The 22432-nt window shown below is 36.9% G+C and overlaps 1 pseudogene across 1 annotated transcript in view; it reads left to right on the top strand.

Moving 5' to 3' along the window:
* LOC311195306 overlaps positions 1 to 22231 on the top strand; it is a 28274-nt pseudogene extending 6043 nt beyond the window's left edge. The window contains exon 3 of the transcript in view: positions 21603 to 22231. The product of the transcript in view is annotated as an uncharacterized misc_RNA (transcript). The remainder of the gene's footprint in view (positions 1 to 21602) is intronic.
* The last annotated feature ends 201 nt before the right edge of the window (positions 22232 to 22432 follow it).

The raw sequence follows: 22432 nt of genomic DNA, 5'->3' as shown, positions 1-22432 counted from the left end.
AATATATGCATGTGTGTGTATATATATCACAGAATCAAAGAATCACAAGGTCGGAAGAGACCTTTGAAGATCATCAAGTCCAACCATTCCCATCCCTAAGTACCTCATCTCCCCTCTTTTGAAGCACATCCAGGAAAGGTGACTCCACCACCTCCCTGGATAGCCTGTTCCAGGCCCTGAAAAGTCTTTCAGCAAAAAATTTTTTTCTAATATCTAATCTAAACCTGCCCTGGCACAGCTTCATGCCATTTCCCCTTGTTCTATCTCCTGTCACCTGGCTGAAGAGACCATTGCCCAACTCTCTACAACCTGCCTTCATGTAGTTGTAGGTGGTGATAAGGTCTCCCCTCAGCCTCCTCTTCTCCAGGCTAAACATCCCCAGCTCCCTCAACCATTCCTCATAGGATTTTCCCTCCAGCCCCTTCACCAGCCTGGTTGCTCTTCTCTGCACTTACTTAACAACCTCAATGTCCTTCTTATGGTGAGGAGCCCAGACATACTTGTATGTGTGTGTGTCTGTGTGTGTGTGTGTGTGTGTGTGTGTGTGTGTATATATATATGTCTTTGCAACCACAAAAGTAGACATAAAGAAGAAAGACCATTAGACATCAGATCAGTGACGTTTTACCCACAGTGTCTCTGTTTCCTGTATATAGTATTTAATAGTATTTTTGGTATCACCTTCTACTGGGTAGAATAACACAAAGTTTGCCTGCTGCTTTTGTCTAAAAGGAGATTACTAAAAATATTTTTTTTTAAATTAATATCTATTCCAGACATTATATTGAATAATTACAACTTAAATTAGTCTTGATTATCCTCAGCTTATAAATTAAAAATTGGCCTTGTCAAAAGAGCGTTTGTAAATTTTAAGGTAACATTTCAAATTGCTTTGTTGAACTCTAAATCACCTAGTGAGACTTACTGAGATGTTTGCAGTCTAAATCTATGTGTGCCTAAGAGTCTGTGTGCATGTGTGTACAGACAGTGTTTATATCACTGATAAAATATTATATATGTACTTATTTAACTGCTAAAATACAGATGTAGACATCTGGCTTCTAACAAAAATTCTTTTATAGGTACAGAGCCTAAGGAGTAGAATATTACTCATTCGGCATCCACAATTGCTGGATATATTTACAGCTTGTGTATAGGATTAACTACTGCAGCATTTATGGTTAATGGCAGCGATTAAATTTAAGTCTTCTAAATGCAGAAAATCAAAGAACCAGTATAAACTATAAACAAACTCTTTCATCCTGGATGCCTCCACATATGGAGACTTTGCTTCTACTTCAGAATTTTCAGTACACTCATGTAAGAATTACACATTACTCAGAAGCCAACACAACTCAAATCTAAAATTTGATCATCAGGAATTTCAAATGTGTTTCAGCTCCAAATCATAAACAAATAGATTTAGTTCTGAAGTACATGTGTGTATGTCGGAGAAAGACAGGTATTGACCTATAACAGTCAGTTGATACCTAGGGAAGCATTTGACTGCACAGTTAACCACTCTCCAGAAGTAGTTCCTTCTTTTTCTCACCAGCTCCCTTTCTCAGTACTTAATATGGGTGAACTTTATGAATATTTGGTAGCTAAACTTCAGTTGAGTTTAATCATGAGCACACAGAAAATAAGCACGGTGAAGTAACATCTACATTGTCTGTGTCTTAACTTTAAGTGTTTTCTTCATTTGCCATAAGGTTAACTTTTATGTGATATTTTCAGAGCATTTGAATTTTTGTTTTGTTTTTCTTCAACTGAAAGTCTTTAAGCCAAAATGAAACCTCAACTTTATTTAAAATATATTGTTTCAGAGGACAAGTTTCTTGTATATCAGAAAATAGACAAATTATATATTTTCTTTCAAGCAACTTTTTTAGGAGACATTGCTGTTACTGAGATCTTTTATAAAAACTGAAAATACTGTGGTCCAATGAAAATCTATTCATCATTTCATCTGTAATTTTCTTTTTTTTTTGTGAATTCTGCTAAAAGGAATGCAATAGATGATGTAATTTTTTTCTTGTTTCAGTGATTTCCTCCATGTGCCACATTCACTAACTCCTTCTATGCTTCCTTATGTGGAAAATGCTGGGAAATGTTGCTTTTGCAAATTGAAAAGGGTTATTGCATTGATGACTTGAAAGGTGAAGGACTCAGGCTGCCTCATCATCAATCCTTTGTAGAGGAATTTAGGAAGATACGGAAGTTTTGCTGTTAATTGTGTTAAAAGAATTATGGCGCAACCTATCTCTCAATTAGAATACACAGCCCTGTTAATGGATGCAGATGAAATTTGTATCCATACATCGGACAATTCTATAAGTGGTTGAATTGTGACTCAGGTAATGAGGTGGAATGTAAGTTATCTGGCTCCACAAACAGGTTTCTGCCATGTTCAGGTTATCAGGTGATTTATTGGGGGGGGGGGTGGGGGTGGTGTGTGGTTTGACTCAATTTTGTATTACTTTGGGGCCTTGTTCCAGAGGAGATAGCTCATGGGAAAGGTGCTGCTGCATAATTAAAACTGAAGCCTGGATGGGGACTCTGGATTCCTTCAACAAACTTTAGGTCCTAATTAAGCCCCACTATTCAGACAACAAACGTGTGTCCCGGACAAAAGGAATATTTATAACTTGGTACCCTGACAGACATGAAAGCGCCTAAGTTGAGCTCATAAATTTTGAAAAACTTAATCCATAGGGAAACAGGGGAGGGAAACTTTTACTTCACGTGTTCTTGTGATACCTATGGTGTTAATTAATGTTCATCAAATGTTAACAGTTATTATTGATTATTGGAAATGTCAATTGTTTGAATGTTTTGATTGTAGCTATTGGACTATTGTGCACACACTTTTCTTTTCCTTCCTCCTTACTTTACCCCTGTCCTCTACCCATCATGGAGCACCATCTATAAGATGGCAATATTGAGCCACGGGGTGGTATGAAAAACTGTGTCCCTCAACAAATGCCTGTAGCAGTGGACTTATGACTCAACATTGCTGAAATATTGCACCTCTTGCTATTACTGCTATTTGTGATAAAGGGGGCTTGCTAATAAGATGCTTGTAAAGGGTTGAGGAGGACTCGCTAACAGGATGGTTTGAAGTGCCATAGTGGTTATGTCAGAGGTGACCACAAATAAACAATGTCTCAGTTGAACAACTCTAGTGTTTCTAGTGTAGTTAGTCCGGAGTGATTAGTGTTCTTGGAATAATTTAATGTGGACCAAGGACTGATAAGAAGGAAACATCCCAATTATAGTTGCCCACCTGGAACAACCACAACTACACATGTGCCAGGGGAAGGAGGTGAAAAGTTCAACCTGATGAAGACTTTGAGCCTTCATCACTGAGACCCCCAATGACCACTACCATGAGGCAGTGTGCAGATGCAATTGGGAGGAGTTTATGGAAATCACCTCTTGGAACTCATTTTAACACGAAGCGGGACAGGTTATGAATATGTATAGGTGTATGAGGTAACCTAATGATTTCGGACGGGGATATAGTATAAAAATGCTACAAACTCTGACCAAAGGGGTGTCTACTTTGTTAGGTCCCCTGCTCTTGCAAGAACGTATAATAAATTACTGCTTCACTAACGTGTCTACCACAAGTCCTTTCTTAGGACCACTGGCATTTCTAACACTTACCACTATTTTTTTTACATGAAAAATGCATAGGGCATGTTCTAATAAGGTCTTAAGTTTCGTGGAGAAGAGCACTGGAATAGGCTGCCCAGGGAGGTGGTAGAGTCTCCTTCACTGGAGATATTCAAGTCTCGTCTGGATGCCTATCTGAGTGATATGAGCTAGGGAGCTGCTTTGGCAGGGGGGTTGGACCCAATGATCTCTTGAGGTCCCTTCCAACCCCTACGATTCTGTGATTCTGTGATTTGAATGAACAACCTGTGAGTTACCTTGACTTCATTTGTTCCAGGATAAATCTATTGACTTGTGATTGTCAATCACAATTCTTCCACAACAAAATGTTTTCTAAAATTCTAAATATTTCCAATTAAAAAAACCCCAAACAGCCCTCAGTGTCTGTTTCAGACTCTGCTGGCTATTATTGTGCCTAAGTTTCTATATCTTAATACACTCTTCTATATTAGTTCCTATATTTTATTCTGGATTATTTTTTCCTCAAGAGAAAGCAAGCTGACTATTTTATCCTCCTGACTGACTATCTTATGGTTATGCTATAGTCCATTTAAAGCATGGATTTTAAGCCACACTAATGTGCAATTGCATAAATGCAAACACATGGAAATACTACCTCAAGAGCAATTTCAACTATTAATGCAAGGGAAGATTAAACACAGGGTATTTGGGTATGCAGTACTACAAGCCCAATTGAACAGACAATTGCCAATGAACCTTTAAAAGTAGTTCTAGCACACATATAAAATAATTGCATATACAATTTGGCTTTGTCTTGCATTGTGCTTCATGGATTTATTTTTAAATAATAATTTACTTCTTACAGTATTGCTTCTTTCTGAGAAAATCATAATTCTTTTGGGTTTTATTTGTTTCCATGTAATTGGATTTATGATTTCTTTCTTTTCAGTTCTAACATGACAGCATTTTTTTTCCCCAGATAAGAAAAAAAATACTACTAGGGAAGAATTTACTAAATAACTTTTATGTGTGTTTGTATTCATCAGTAACATTCTTGCAGTCTTCCAAAAAGAGTATATTTAGATAAAATTTCATAACTGGTCCATAAATAAATATATTTTTTAAACTTCTGTATTTTTTCTAAATATGTATTTTGTTTCTATCAGAACACATATGCAAAGGCATAGGAGTAAGAGAAACTAGAAGACTTTTGATACAAAATAATTTTGAAAACATACAGGTATCATCACTAGACAGTGTGGGCTCTTGACAACAAGTACTTTTGGTCCTAAAGCACTGAGCAAGCTGGGGAAAGCAGTTTCAACAAGTGTCTTTTTGTGCTTGACAAGAGAAAGGCACTAATCTGTACCCAACTTTCTATTTTGCCCAATCCACTGCCTAATGGAGGTGTATGAGCGGTTACAGAGCTGGTAGACTAAATTTAGCTCTTCAGAGTTGGCCTTAATTTGAAATTTTCCATGGCCTGAGCTTGCCTTTAACAAATACCAGTGAGTGACTCAAATTACACTACTTTGATCTTTTAATTTAGCGGATACACCTTGGATAGATGCATATGTAGCTCACTCAATATGCATTAAACAATGCAGGGAAAAATAATGACTGAGCATTCTTCACCCCTCTCTCTTTCATCCATGGCTCTCACAGCATGTCTGCCAATGTCGGATGATAGAAGTGAGGCTTCAGATCTATTCAGCCTTCCAGTTAGATCAGGACTGTGTCTATTCCAGGTTGTGCAATCTGAAAAAAAACAATGCATCCTGAGGTCTTGTTTAAACACGAACAAATTAATCACCTACCTCTTTAAGTAGGAAATGTTCCATTCAAAATTGCCACTGACAAATGGGTTTCGGGAAGCTTGATGGTAGTTTGTGTTGTTTTTTATTTCTTGCTATTTGTGGTAAAGGAAGACAGGGTGAGTTAATTTGGGAAAGAATGGATGGGAGAGATGAGATGCAGCTAATTTAGAAGCTCTGTAAAACTGTTTCTTTTCCTTGTACCACTTATGACAGGAAAGCAAATGCATACTTATAATAACTCTGTTGGCATCAGAGGAATTATACTGTGGAATAATTTGACCTTCAAAAACCAGATTTCCATCTCCTTACACCTTTCTGAAGTCACAGAAATACACTCTGAATAAACACAATAATTCTGGTATTTTTTTGGCTTGTATCTAATTCCCATGTAGAATTAAGTTATTAATTGGTGAAGTTATTAAAATGTGTGATGACCGTACTACCTCAAATCAATCCCCTCATTACTACATCACAATGAATAGTGTTTAAAATATTGTACCTCTTTGATATTGATTAAATATTGGCAAGGCATTATATGAGATTAAATAAATGCACTTTAAAGGCATTTGTCACATTGTCATGTGGTTAGTTCCACTTTTATTAAAATACAAGTTTCAAATATGCATAAAGATGTTTCAATTTGCCTTTATTATTATTTATTTATTGTTATTTATTACAATTTACTTGGTTGAAATGTAACATTTTATTTGGATTATTGTTTACTTTACATTAAGGTCAAAAAGTTCTTGGAGGCCATGTAGGATATTGCTATCTTTTTTCAGGCACCAATAGATACCTGTTATTCCTCAGCTGAATCCCAGCCTGACACTAGTGCTGATATTCCCAGAGGAACCCAGCTAGCTTTTCAGTTGAAGAGTCAGTAGGATGTCAATTCAACTACCTACACACCAGTGTCTAGTGTTATTCGAGACTCCTCTATAAACCTCCTGTGACCTCCAGGAGTTGCATCAGTAAGGTAAAAATCTCTCCAGGGCCCTGCATTCTCTCTGCCACTTCCATGCCAATGTGTGGGATTAGCTCTAGAGCACCTTGAATGTCACTGAAGAAAAGATTGTTTACAAGGCTAAAGATCTAGTTCAAGGTTTGAAATCCCAGTGGTTTCTGAGCAGCCTCAACTATTCGGTGACAACCACTTACCATTTAACTAAAAAATTCTCTGGTCAAGTAGGGAACCTCTATTTGATGTTTATTGAGACAACAAACTACATATTGTGCTCTAAACTTGATATAGTGGCAGATATTTGGCATTTCTCTTCTTCTGTCGTCCGTCTAGGTTCTTCTCTGTTTAATCTCTTGGGGTGATTCCATTTAGTGTCATCAGAGACTGCCTAACATGCATTGACAAGTTGGATACAATTTATTTGCCTCTCTGTAGGTATTTAGAGCAATATAAGATACTCTGATGTATCGTGGTATTTCACCTGACTGCCAGCTTCCACTCTGGTAGTTTTTAGTCTTTCATATGTCTGGGATGGTATCAAAACAGTTCCTTTTGTATAATAAAACAAATTCCAGAAAAAATGGGGATTTCATATCTACCTGAGTTCTGGATTTTTTTTTTTCCCCCTGCTGCCTAAGACTGCAGCATAGCCAGGGTTTTTTTTTTCAGTTGTCTATGGAAACAGGACAAGGGCCAATGGCTTCAAGTTGAAGCATAGGAAGTTCCGTGCCAATATGTGGAAGAACTTTTTCACAGTGAGAGTGACAGAGCCCTGGAATAGGCTGCCCGGGGGGTTGTGGAGTCTCCATCTCTGGAGATACTCAAGACCCATCTGGACGCCTACGTGTGCAATATGCCCTAGGGAGCTGCTTTGGCAGGGGGGTTGAACCCGACGATCTCTGGAGGATCCTTACAACCCCTACCATTCTGGTACTAGATAGTACATATCAGGGACTAGATAGTGATAATAAAGTCTACCATTGTGATCCACTCACTTTTTACACTAATTGTTCACAGTAGGTAAATATCTGGGCTGCAAATTATGAAAACAGCATAAGACATTAATATTTTGTTTAGTAGCTTTTGATTCTTGGGGGTTGCTAACAGAAGACTTACCTATGTAAAATATTTTACAATATTTAAAAAAAAATCTACCTGTAAGAAAATTTTAGTTATTCACTTTTCTGAACCCTCCAAAATAGTAAATTGAGGAATTAAAATAAGCATGGAAGGAATAGATGTCCAAAATTCTGACTAAAGGTCATGTCTTATTCAGCCACTCTGAAATAACAAGAATAAATGCATTATGCAATTTGTAGATAATATGTCTTTACATTTCTTGCATTACATGAAAGTTATATTACAAAGTATTCATATTTTGGCAAAACGCATCCAAATGATGGATAGAAACGATTTCTCACCAATTAGTGATTCTGCTTTGCAGCCACTGTTCCAGTGATCTGCCTTCCAAAGTTATTTTGGAGGAATATAAAGATTAAAAACCCCAAACTCAAACTATTAAAATGTAAGCTATTTATTTATTCCTGTCCTTTGTAAAATTAAGATAATGCAGCTATATAAATATCTATCACTTGAACAGAAGAAATTGTTGTGCAAGGCTATTTATAAGCAATGAATCCAGTGCATTCACAGAGCTACATAATATTATAGATTCATGCTACTACACGGCTATTTTGATTTTGCAAATTATTATTTAATTTTTCCTCAAAAGTGTCAAAACCCACATCTTTTATACCTCGAAAGCATATTTAGAATGTGAGGCATTCCACTGCATTTAAGCACTTCACAATTCCGTACCACGGTACGAGAAAATCTCTGCTTAATTATCCCATTTAACTTGTGTAGTAATTGCATTTTACAGTATGTGTAGCACACTCATTGTTAACATGAAAAAAAAATAGTCACCAAACTCTAAATAAGTTCTGTTAAACGTTTAAGCTTACATTGGGTATTCAGATGATTGGTAAGTTATCCAGATGTTTATATTTCAGTCATAATTGCGGCCACATGGGCTGTGTTTGGTTTTTAGGGAACTAGCAGCCCAGAATCCATATCCAGTACAAACTACAAATGAAGTCAAGCTATATCCTGATGTTTTAGGAGGTTTTATGGGGTTTCTTCTATATCTAATTCCTTTAAGATCATTGCCCAGAGGCAAATGGACCCTTATCATGCTTTTTGTGCTATACCATAATTTTAAAAGCATTAAATAGGGGTGGGAAAAAAAGTGCATTTATTTTTACTGCATGCATCATTGCTTAATACATTTTCATTCTTAGGGACCTATAAAATGCTAGGCTGCTGTAAACAAATATAATAACAGTTTGAAGAGGAAAGCAGATTCATGTTATTTTATGCTGTTTCATTTACAAGTGCACAGATTCTGTGTATATGTATACATCACACATTTTAATACATTCAAGGAGACAATTGACTCAGTGAGGCAGCATCATGAGACAACTTTTAGCTGCTAAAAGGAATAATAGCTGACAAGGACTGCTACTGAAAGATCCAATAGGTCAAACAATTTTAAAAAAGTAATATAAATATATTTTTTGAAAAATAATATATATATAAAAAGAAAAAAATCAGACACCAAAGAACATGTTGTAAATAATAATAGTTGATAAAAGACAGCTTCTGGCCTTTTGGGAAGAATGGAAGGGGAATGGAGGAAGATAAAGGCATTCACTGCTTATGCTTCTGATAACAGCAGAGAGTAAAGTGAGACTGTCAGTACACTGTTTGCAGTAAATAAATATAACCATGTTGGCAGCAGTCAGGCTAAGTTTGATATGTTAAGTCATTTTAGAGGAGACTGCCACTGAGATTTCCAACCTGCTCTTATGCTTTAAATGGCTGATATAACATTTGTTAACATATTCAAACTTTGGCAGGCTTTTCCAAACCAAAGAAAGCTTGTGAAACTTTAGAATATTACCTGTCACTGCTTGAATGCATTTCACTGCTTGAATGCATTCCACAGATTTTTAAACTTCTTTATGTTAATTCCATGTCTGCAACTCAAGATTATTTCACAAGGCAAAGCAGGGGAACAATTACACGTAGTCATATAACACCACTGAAATGACTGAAATGTGCTTAACACACCTGTGGGACTGGCAGATATGACACAAGACCTGCAGGACAACTGGGCCATCTGTGGGTGGCAAGTATCTGCCACATGTGTTAACATGCCGTATCTCAAGTATCACCATGTTCAGCCACTGTAATTACACAACTGCACTCTTAGTAAGAATCAGGTAGGTAGCAGATGTTACTCTAAGATAGACCCTGAAATCTCCCTAAAGATTACGTTTTTCTATCCACACAAATAGTGACTATGCTGGGTTGGCTCTGTGTTTGTACCTTATGTGCACAAGCAGAGCCAGAAGTTAAGCATGCTGAAGTGTAGCACTAAGAGCTGGTTATGCCCAGACAAGGTGTTTTCTGTCTACAAGGACCTCATAGGAAGATGTTTCTTTAAAAAACTCTTTGGACTTTGGCTCTAAAGCCTGTAAGGCACCCTTTCAGACAGGGACAAGGTACTGATGAAGGTGTGACTTATTCCATTGCACTGTTATTTAGGGGTGATATCACTGAAGGTTGTAAGGTTACACAAATCCAAACCATTGGCAGAAGAAAAAAAGAAATAGGTCAAATGAATTGTGTAAAAGTAGTAGTTTTATTGTAATTACCTTTCTTCCATTTTCTGAGTTAAATATTTCTTAAAAAATTGCACATGGATGATTTCAGCAAGACTGCATTCATTCCCATGTACTCCTTCACTGAAGGAGTAAATGAATTTATTACTATTTTTTTCCATGTTCAGAACTATATTGATCAGGTTATGTAAAAGGAAAAATATGACCCCAAAATAACTAATTGGTTATATATTGTGTCACTCTGATAACTAATATTTTCAAGAAAAAAGTACTCACATATCAACAGAATGTATAACATTTTCAACTGGCAGTAGACCTATTTTGGGATCCAAGCACTTTCTGTCATCTAGATAATGTTATAATTCAGTCTTGATAATCAGACGTAGTCTATTCTTCCCCAGATACTAATGTCATCAATTTGGTATCTCCTAGTTTTCCCAGGAGAGTTAGAGTAATGGCTTTGAAGATTGAATTTGACTGAGAAGTTTAGAGTAACAAAAAGAACACAAAGAAAATCAGAAGTTTGGAGATATGTTTTATAGCTATCCTAAATGAGTTAATGATATTTTTATCCTTCGAGGGGGGGCATTATTTACACTAACCTAAGCCAGGACCAATCTCAAAAATTATCACGCAGTTCCCACTTAGTAAATCATAAGGAAAACTTCTTTAAGAGCAGGACCTCAGTCTGAAAGAATAAGGAAAACAACTCTTCAGTAGAGTATTATACCATTCTTTGTCATAACTTAACTTTTGCCTAGCTGCAAAGTCTCAAGTCACAAGAGACATTGGCATGGAGTTGAATTTACAAATCTGTGTCATTCACTTTGCAGCCCTGTAATATAAAACGAAAAAAGTTGATACCTATTGTAATCCATAAAGTCTAACTCGATGAGTTTGAAACCAAAACAAAACACAGGGAATATTTTAAGAACCTATCCTCAAGTGAATGTTAGTACTCAAGGAAACTCTTAGTTGCACCTGTGATAGCAAACTAAGCTAGCCTCAAGGCAATGTAGCATAGAACAACCTATGTTGGTAGTCTTAAACTCTCTGATTTTCCAAAACGAGAACTAATGCTGAAGTTGTTCCGTGCCCCATGTCTACTTCTGAAATAGGCCCATGATCAAAATCCATGTGAAAGACCCTTCTAAAAGTACCTCAGGAGAGATGATCAAATTTCAGCGCTTGAATTAATTCCTTGCTACTGTTTAATTAATGATTACAGAAATACCATAGTTACTAAAATACTAAAGTTCAATGCTTTTAGTTTCAATACAAGGTAATAGTATGAACTCATCTATAACAGTGCATCCTTCCTGGTCTGGAAATAAGCACGTTGTATTTTTGCATGGCTGGATTCTGGTGAGGAAGGGGGGCTGCAGGGGTGTCTTCTGCAAGAAGCACCTAGAAGCTCTCTGCAGGCCCGACAGAGCAAACACCAGCCGGCTCAAGGCCGAAGTCATTATTGATCAAGGCAGAACCAATAAACGATAGTCATAGTGCCACTGTGAATCACATTTAAGAAATAAAAAAACACTAGCAGCTGCTTTTTGCCACCAAAGAAGGGAGTGAGAAGATGTAAGAAACTGTGCAGACGCCAAGGCCAGTGAAGTGGGGGTGGGAGAAGGCGCCTAAAGATCTGGTTGTACTACTCATTATCTGGTTTCACCTCGTGTGTAGTGCAGTGTAATAAATTAGATAGTTTTGTTTCCTTTATTCCATGTTGAGTCTGTTTTGTCCTTGACACTAACTGCGGAATGATCTCTCCCTGTCCTTATCCTGACTCCTAAGCCTCTCAATATATGTATTTTCTCACCTGTTCAGCTGAAAAGGGGAGTGATAGAGCGACTCTCATGTGTGTTTGGCCTCCAGCCAGGGTCAAACCACCACAGGCATCATGCTTTTTTCAGTCCTTTCTCACAGTGTAATGACTGAGGCTGCTGCAGCCCCTGTTGTTGCCAGCACCTTGGGCACCTGCACTGGTGCAGTAGTAAGCACCCGTTCCTCCACTTCCAGTGCACACACAGCAATGCACTAGTGCATGTGACAGAATGGTATATGAGATGATCCTTCACAGGAAAGGGCTGCAAACATATTAGGCCTATAGGAGTGGACAGAGGAAACACACAGGAACATTTTAAATGCAGACTATGTTTTCCATAATTGTAAAATAAATAAAAAAAAAAAAGGTGTGTAAGAACAAAACATCCCAAAAGTTCATATTAGCTGTTTCATCTTTCTCTCCTATGAGACATGCTGGGTGGCTGGCAATATCCTCAGAAATATCCCACTGAATATACTTAAGCATCCCAGAGACAGAGGAAACAGTCTGTTGTGGTTGTGAGCCTGACACAGGAGCAGGAAAAGAAAAGAAGCAGAATTTGTATGGTCTTTTCATTTTCACGTTTCATTGCATTACACTTCCTGCTATAGTTAAATCACATTCCCAGCCAAACAGAATTGACTGATGGCCCTGCCTGTGGCAGGGGTTGGAAATCTGTGATCCTTGGGCTCGTTTTCAACCCAGACCATTTCTATGATTCTGTGATTCTATGATTGTATGTGAAGCATCTGAACACATACACAGTTACTTGTTCTGCACTTTTAAAAAACAATATAAACAATTCTGGAAACCAAGTTGTTTTAATAATATCCTCACACTTCAGAAGGTTTTTGTATGTAGCATCTGTATGTTTCTAAAATTTCCAATACAAACTACAGATTTAGTAATGTATCTGTGTTGTTATTAACCGCTTAAAACTCTTTTCAAAAATGACCTAAAGCCTTTCTTAGATATTTGTTATTATATTGAAGCTGTGTTGTTTATTCAGGAGTAGACTTCTTAGATGCCTACAGCCCTTAACACATTAGGACAACTAAAGAAGTGCTCTAGAACACAACGCTTGCTAAAGGTTGCCTTCTCTTCAGCAGCAATAAAGAGAAACTGTATAAAAAATACAAAGGACTCAGGAGAATAAAGGTGACAGGTTAGCTATTAAATTATTTAGATGTACAGCTCTGACTTGTCCAAGTATACAGTTGCAGACCTGAAAAAATAAATCAGTACAGAAAAAAAATCTCAAAAAGGTAAGTCCTTTATAACAAAGAGTAAGTAAGAACTAGATTTTTTTTTTTTTGAGTGCTATGGAAGAAGAGACCCTTAACTAAAGGAAAGGGGCCTTGCATGTTTTTCTTTGATTTTGTTTGTTTATCAAGGAAGGAAACAGGAATAGAGAAGGTCCACTTCAATGATTTCAGGGTCCAAAAGTACTTTCAAAATGTACAAGTCATAGAATGTCAATGGTACTGAAAGATTTTGCAAAATCCTGACAGCTCATAAATTGCTGCTGGTTTTAATATAAAGCAACCTACCTTATGGAGGGATTCAATACTACTTTTCCTATAATTTTATTTGAAGTATTGATAAATTAGAAGGTCCAGTTTCAAGACTAAACTTTCTGTGCTTTAAATAGTTTGAATTGTAAGCCAGCCATTTCCCTATGTTTCATCAAATTAAAAAACTTCTCTTTTTTTTTTTTTTTTTGTAGAAAACCTTCATCCACAAACTTTCTACTGTATACTGTCTTTATACAGGATATAAATTTGGTGTCCTGTATACAACCAAGTCTGTATTTTCTTGGTCCCATGACTAAGTGTCATCTGAAGAAATGTTCAGTGAAAGACTCATTTCAGCAAGCAGAAAGTCTGATACTGATTTTTATACCAAGTAGAGGAGAACATTCTGGACAGTTAGGGCAAGATTCCAAGCATATGCCTAAAAATGAGCATGTCAGTTCAGGCTTACATATTCAAAGGTGAACAATTAATGAGGAACAATTGGTGCAGTCTAATTCAGATGCCAAATTTTAGATTAAATTAATTACATCTTGTAAATACTCATTTTATTGTAATAGGATTCTGCATGTAACTGATCCAAATGTAGGGTATCTATCTGACTTCAAGTTCTGTCATGCTGTTTGCTTGGGAAGAAAGAAGCAAATTAAGAAATACTTCCCGCTCTAAGTGTGGAAAACTGTTAATGATTCCTAGAAAACTTATGTGTCTTGTTAAGGAAGGATTATTAAGTGAGGATTTTGATTTCAGGTGCATATTTGAGCGCAGGATCTTATGCTATTACTAAGAATGATGAGGAGAGTTACAGTTGCAGCCTGTCACTGATTGAACAGGTAGGAGTGGAGGCATGACATGCTTCAGGATGTTAATTCTTCCATCATATTTATGTCGGATCAAGTTAGGAAGAGGCTGTAAAAATGTCTTTTCTCTGTCAGTTGCTGATTTGGTATGTTCCAGCAAATTAGGTCTTTTTTCTCTTAAATGACCTGTGTGCCCATGCCTATGAATTTCACAAAGTCATTTTCAAAGGAAATGAAAAATGCTATCAACACTTAATTTCTTGATCTTTTATTACATTTCATCTTATAGAAAAGATGTAATAAAAGAAACTTTTACATTTGAGATGGATGTGGAGATGTTCTCTGGCAGCTGCTTTCCACCTTAGTCTTACATGATGCTGGATTCAAACTACTTCTTTTACCTGGAAAAGAGATACCTGAATCTTAGCTAGTCAGCTTTGACTAATGAACAAAAGTAAGAACATCTAGATGACAGTAGTGATTCATTTTATTTCTCCTAGATGCCTATATTAATAGCAGATGTACCTCCCCCTGGATATATGTGTTTCCCTAAAGTGACTATGAAGAAAGTCTGAAGTTACTTATTTGTATTTAAATGCCTAGCTATTAGACATCAGAATTTAGGTGGGATGAATTTCGCCCCATGTATAATGAAAACAAAAAACATCTGACATAAACCCACCTAATTTGTCATCTATAATCATGTCTATATAATACATGGTATGTACATATAGTCTGTATATATACAATAGTATATATACAAATATAGTATATATATATACAAATAGTATATATATATAGTATATATAATACAAATAGTATATATACAATAGTATATATGCAAACATATATATATGGTTATTTGATATATAGTTTACAGTTAGCAACTAGGAAGATAGATTTATTATCTGTTATTATTTAGGAATTTTATGAAGATAAATAGATCTTTTCAATAATTAGTCATGTTAAAGCACAGCTAAATTCTTGTAATATTCCTTGCTCTAAAACAGATGCCATGATGTGGTTTTCCAACAGATTAACACCTGTCCCATATATCCAGTGGCTTTAAAATACCTGTTTTTTACAGCTGTGATTACTCATGGTTGCATTCATGTAGTTAGTGTTTTTCAATGGAGAAAATTGGCTTGTAGAAGGAGACACTACTGAACAGACTCTGAGGATGTGCTGGCATATATAGGTGTTAGCTTATGTGGTAAGGTCTTGTCTGCATGCCTTCAATAGAGGACAGAAAGACAATAGAGCAGGGGAGTTCAAATAATACTCTGCCCTGGCTACTCTCTGCTCCATCACAGAAGCTATCAGCTCATCATCGCCATGGTGTACAGCAGCACCATGGCATGAACCCAATTTAAGGACTCAGAGGAAGGAACACCTTGTCTGACCCTGTCCTGGGGCTGTCCCAGGAGACCCTCAGGCTCTGAGTTCATGTGTGAAACCTACCAAGATTAGATGATGTTGGAGCTCCTTTTGGACTGTGGTGGTTTTCTGCCCTGGGAGTCTGGGACACATTATGCCTGTGGGGTAAAAGGAGTGCACAGAACTTGTTTTGGGAAGTTTTGAGGAGGAACCAAAGGAAGGAAAATGGATTTAGGTGATTTGGGGAAGAACAATGCATAAGGGCCCAATCATGTCAATAGTTTGTTAGCCAGTGCACTTATTTGACCACGCTCTGTGCCCTGACAGTTCAGTCTGCAGGGAGGGAGGGAGGGAAGGAGGGAGGAAGAAACTTTCAACAATGCATTAGACTGTTATTTCTTTTACTGCTGTTAATATTGTCCATGGTTTGTTCTCTTAGAACAGTCTTTTTAGGAAGCCATTGCCACCATTGTTTGAAATATCTTAATTGCTTTCAGCACCTGAAATAAAATTCTGTGTTTCTTCCTCCATCTCATGCAGCTGAGAAGGCATGGGATGAAAACTCCATAGTTATTGCCAGTGGAGTCACTGATCTCCAATGTCATGTTTCAAGGGAGGAAAAACAGTACTGAATGAAGCAATGCACTATTAGAAAATGAATCAGCATTCAGGAACACTCCTCACCACTATAAACTCAAATAACTGATATCCATAAAAAAGAGAATGAACAAGATCTGTATTTCTAGTGTTTCTAAACAAAACACAAGCAAAATAGCTGATTGGAGATTTAATTTTGAATTTACAAACTGTGGTCACTAAATATTTCACATTTTTATGGTTTACAGCTGTGTTTAAATAAATCTATCTAATTATGTTGAAAGCTGCATTGTAATCACAGGCTAATCCCATTTGCCTGCCCAGAACATGATAACAACAAACTCCATTGGGTTATTAAGATTTACAAATGAAATGAGTTTTGCATTTATCCTAAGGTTCCTTTTTTTTTTCTTTTTTTTTCCTAAATGCAATTGGGTTTCTGCTTCAAAAAAAATCATGTTTATGACCTTAAAGCAAAAGTAAGAAAGACAGATAAGTCAATTCTTGACACTTTCCCACAAAGACCAGACCATCTGGACACTTAGTATTTGTAACAGGTGCTTCTGGGACTTAGAGCCTAATTCTGGCCCAAATTCTGTTCTGTATGGGTGACTCCATCACTGTGTGCAACTGCACATTGCATTAATTGAAGAGACTCAAAAAGGCCAAGTACAGTAATTAGTCAGTTGGTCATGCAGAAAAGAGACTAGTGGCTTAGTGCCACCAAATGTTGAGTGCACAGATGTACAGCACCATCAACTTTTGCTCTCTGCGGTACTCTGCTAATCTCTGGCAGGTAGAGCAAAGATCTATCTTAGTCCAGGTTTTCAGTCTCCTGGAAGTAACAACATACATTTTATATCCACTTGGGAGAGAAAATCATGAGTTTGAATGACCTAAAAAAGAAGCCACATCAGCATAAAATTGTCAGAATACTTAAAGTGCCAGATGGGCCAAATATGCTAGTTAGCTATTAGGTTCCAGTCTGAGTTTTTAGGTTTATCCAACAGCAACTGGCATATGTAATAGAAGCTGTGAAATGTGTGTGATCTCAGTTTTAGAAGCTCACTATGCTGTTTCTCTTTGCATGTACCTAATTTTTTGTAACCCTAGCTGTTCTAAGGTAGCAGTCAGAGATTGATCAGAATTGTTAGATAGTGTCACTTGTAAAGTCAAGAATATGCCTACTGTGCTACTGATTTCTACCAAGCAGTATAGATAAGTGTGAGTAGTGGGGGCACTCAAAAAGCATAATAAGTGAAACTGGTTTGTATTTGAGGTTTTGCCTGTCTTACAGCAGGAACATAAATGGTTTGTCAGCATCGTTCATGGATTCCATGTATGCTATTGTCCTATACATCCACTCAGAGAGGGTTTCATAAAAACTCTGGATTATTGCATTTCATTGTAATGTAAAATTTCTAGAATAAACCTTTAGATTGAGAAACATAATTCTTACCTTCTCTTCAGAACAACCAGAACTAAGAACAAGTGAATTGTAATCATAGCTTGCTTAGGACATTATTTTCACTATTATATTAGGTCTTGCACACGTTATTCCCTTAAAATCAGCATCTACACCTTACATTGAAGTGATATGCTACCATTGCCTTCATACACACTGCTTTCTACAAGAATTACATAGAAGTGTAAAATATAGTGTCTGAAATATTATTTTTTAAAATGGTGTTTTTTAATGGAGTAAATTATTATTGGTGTAATTATTGTTGCATTGCTTTGCCCCCATCTATGGACTAGGTTCATAAAATCCTCTTTTCCGAGCTCACGTTATCCTTTCTGCTCCTATGCAGGGTCCTGAGAAATCAAGGGTGTAAGACCCATTAGATCTTAAGGAGGAAATATTGCCTTCTTCTTTGTTATTCATGGAAATTAACAGCTTTTTGCTGCTACTTACATTCCTAAATTAGGAAAATAAGTGACCTACATGTTAAAATAACCAATGCTACTTAAAACTTTACATTCTAGCACAAAACCACCTACAACAGGTGCTGACCTACCTGAACGATTTTTACTTAATCACAATGACATTTTTAAAGAAGCAGAAGGGAAAATTAACCGGCCTGTAATGTTTAGACTTATAGTGGTGACAAGCATGGAAGAAATAAGATTTAGATTGTTTCTAAGGAACTGAAGTGAGAAAAAGGACTGGGAAAGATACGTGAACCCAAGATACTGATCTTGTTTGATATTATCAATTTCAGTATTACTCATCTGCTTTGCTTATTTAATTTGCGTGAGCAGACAGGGGAATCAAATATCCTGGAGAAAACGATTCAGAGGGCTGATCATCCTGCAAAATTTTCAGTGGGAGTTGTGTATATTCATCTCTTGGGCTTACTGAGCATTTAATATGCCATGTCTCAGCTCCCTATCTAATTAACATACAGAACAGAGCTGAGAGACAGCACAAAGAGATTATGTGATGTGTTCAGTGATTTAAACAAAACTACCAAATCTCATTTTAAGCTCACTGGACTTGCAAGTGCCTCGTCCACCTATTGTTTTTAATAACCTGAGGATGTAGTGTATGACTAAAATAAACATATTGGTGTTTTTGATCGGATCACAAATATTTGAAACAGATTTATACTTTAGCTGGAACACAGTAGACTTCTGCCCCCAAAATATTCATAAAGAGTGCACAAGTTTATGGTCTAATCTAAGATGTGGATGTGCATTATGTAACTAATTATTTCATTCAAAACAAAGCAAAATTGTTGCCATAGAATGCATGGATTTTCTTTGAGTCGGGAAACAGGAATGCTGTCTGTGGCACAATGAAGATTGCAGGCTGCCTGCCATCATCTTCTTTTTATAATATAATTCTGATTTTCCATGTGCATTTGCTAGATTTATTCAAACATTAGTAATTCCAAATACTAATCCTTGTTCAATTTTAATAGTATAGAGACCATGTATTGTTTCGCCTATATAATCATAGAATCATAGAATTGTAGGGGTTGGAAGGGACCTCAAGAGATCATCGGGTCCAACCCCCCTGCCAAAGCAGCTCCCTAGGACATATCACTCAGATAGGCGTCCAGACGGGTCTTGAATATCTCCAGAGATGGAGACTCCACCACCTCCCTGGGCAGCCTATTCCAGGGCATTGTCACCCTCACTGTGAAAAAGTTCTTCCGCATGTTGGTGCGGAGCTTCCTGTGCTCCAACTTGCAGTCATTGCCCCTTGTCCTATCCCCACAGACCACTGAAAAGGGGCTGGCTGATTCCCCCTGCATCCCCTGCTTAAGATAATTATAGACTTTAATTAGGTCCCCCCTTAGTCTTCTCTTCTCAAGGCTGAAGAGTCCCAACTTACTCAGCCTATCCTATGTAATTCAGAAATAACTCCAAATATGGTTACCTCAAATTTGCATGGAGTTACTTAGGAGTAAAAGTTCACTTTCACAGTCTATGCAAGAAAATATTTCATGGCAGCCATCAATACCAGCACTGTGATTCGTTCAGCCATCTGTACAGCGATGTTTTGAATGAACATGATGGATGAAGAAACATGGAAAAAATGTTGAGCAATGCAAAGATCATCTTGCTAGAGAATCCTAACCCTACCAGTAACTATGCTTACCAATTTCAACTTTTCTCATCGCCATAACCATTCATGGTTATGTCACTGCTGCTATGCATTTTGCAGATGGCATCACTGAAGATAGCCTCACCTGACAGCTCTACCATGAGATGCCAGATGGCAGACTGATTCAAGGATAACACTACAGTAAGTACTGTATGATTTCCTTAATTTATCATAATTTTCCTGCTCGATACTCCACAGATATAATTTTTCTGAACATCTGGAAGTTTCATTGTATAGAAATACTTGTGTATGTATTTAACTGTATATGAGTTATATGATTAAGTGGCATAGTAGCTAATTATTTGGTGCTTCCTAGGACACACCAGGCATATATCCAAAACATGCCTGATACTACAATATTATCCTGTATAGAAATTAAGCTTGTAAAAGGCCTACTTAGCCTTTACTCCAATCTAAACAATCGTAACATTCTCCCAGTGGAGTAGAATAAGGAATAAACAACAACAAAAATGGTTTAATTGCATGTTATCTTAGTTCTGTAATCAAGTCTGAAGAGAGGAGTTCAGCAACTCTACCTCTGAAAGGGTTATAGATATTTTTTCTCTTTATATATCTGCATCTATAAAATATATATATATCTATAAAATTAATCTTTATTTACCCTAAGTATAAGGTAAGCTTAAATTCAAGCCCAATCCTGGTCTGCATCAAGATAGTAAAATAGAAAATGTATTAACAGAAAGTTCAAACGTAGGTAAAGTGACAGTACAAAAAAAAAAAAAAAAAAAAGGCAAAAACCCTACACCTAAAGATATAAATTAACAACCTGGATTCCTCCACAAATGCATATCACCTTGCTATATGTCCATGAGAAAAATTGACAAACTTTTAAGACCCTGTAAGTAAATACCCCTTCACTCTTGTACATTATAATTAAGCCAACCTTGTGAAATATAATTTGCTGTATATTGATTCCGTGAAAAGCCGAAATCAAAACTCAGTAGCCTTGGTGACTATTAAGCAGGTATTCTTTATTGCAGCGCTGAGCAGGAGAGGGAATCGCTCCTCCAAATGTGCGCACCGTAAAGGATCAGTTACACAGCTTTTATACAAGCCAAATGCGCAAATTCATGATATATGCACATTCATGGAGTTTTCAAGGAATGGTCAATTTTTCCATTATGAGAGCTCATTATCACCCAGCCACCTACCCCACGCTGATAATATCTTGGTGGCTTCAGAGACATTTAGTGTCTATGTACTTCATTTACTCGTCTTCATTACAGGTCCTTAGGTGAGCTTTAGCTTTTGTCTTGCTAACAAAGTCAGGCAGCTGGTTCTGTAGACTTGAGGCAGATTTGAGGCGCCTTCCTGTTCTTCTTTCCCTCTTCATCTTTATCACCTCCTTCTCAGAGACAAGTTGTTTCTCCTGAGGTATCACAATGCACACAATGTGCTAACATTGTGGTCCTTTAGGCAAAGCTTTGCACATCCTTTATATAGTTTATTGCTGACCAACTAGTATTTATCGTGTCCCTGCTTCAACATACTTCATTCGGTACATGCAAAAATATACAATACTTGTCAAATATAGCTATTGTTTAACCTTATTTTATTTCACGTTTACTGCTATGTTTGTTTACTTACATATATGTAATTCTGAGTGGGGTTTTATGGACACATAATCTCTAATCTCAGTTCCATGATTACTGATTATGAAAGGTGGAATCACCTATCTGGACAGCCCCTGAGTGGTGCAGATACGTGACAAAATGTCTCATTCAAAGGATTAAGATAATTTAAGGAATATCAACAATTTATCTCTGCCACCACCATCTGCCATTTCCTCTGACATATTTAACCACTCTGGAGAGAGAATCGGGCCCTTCAAGAAGGCAATCAAAACCTTCAGCAAAAGAACAGAGCTTTTCATTTAGTGAACAAAGTCTATTATCAGGAGAATCAAAGTATCTAAATACAGAAAAAAGTCCTTTGGGAAGAGAATAAAATCCTTCAAGAGAAGCATAGGGACTCTTCAGAGAAAACAAAGCACCTTGAGAAACAGCAAAAGGCCGTACAACAACAAAATAAAGCCCTCAGAGAAGAGATTAAGGCTCTCAAAGAGCAAGAAAGAGCATTTGCGATGGAGGAAAAAGCTCTTCAGCAAGAAATTTTAGCTTTATTGGAAGAAAATAAGGCCTTCAAGGAGAAGCTTAAGGCTCTTGAAAAGGACACCAAGGCCATTCAGTAAGAGGAGAAAGCTCTTTGTGAGGAAAAAATTGTCCTCACTGAGGAGAAATTTGCTCTCCAAGAGGAAAACGGGGCCCTTCAGGATGAGAAAACAGCCCTACAAAGCCAGGAGAAAGCTCTCCAAGAGCACAAAGTCCTCTCAATGGTATAAGATACTTGAAGAGGAGGAATAAAGCAATATAATAAAGAATCAAAGGCTTAGAGAGATTTAGCATAATGAGCAAAGGGTTTGCAACGACAGTAATTTTTTCACTGTTAGCCAGATATCATGGTCAAATCTTCATAACATTACATCAGCAGCAACTAATGGATAAAACCAGGGGAAATTTAGACTTACTGCAAAAACCTAGGAAGTTTGAAAGCACTGAAAGATA

This window comes from Gallinula chloropus, assembly GCF_964237585.1.
Source record: "Gallinula chloropus genome assembly, chromosome: 10".
Lineage (NCBI taxonomy): Eukaryota > Metazoa > Chordata > Aves > Gruiformes > Rallidae > Gallinula > Gallinula chloropus.
The sequence above is the reverse complement of the archived record's forward strand: the minus strand, read 5'-3'. Positions and strand labels throughout refer to the sequence as shown.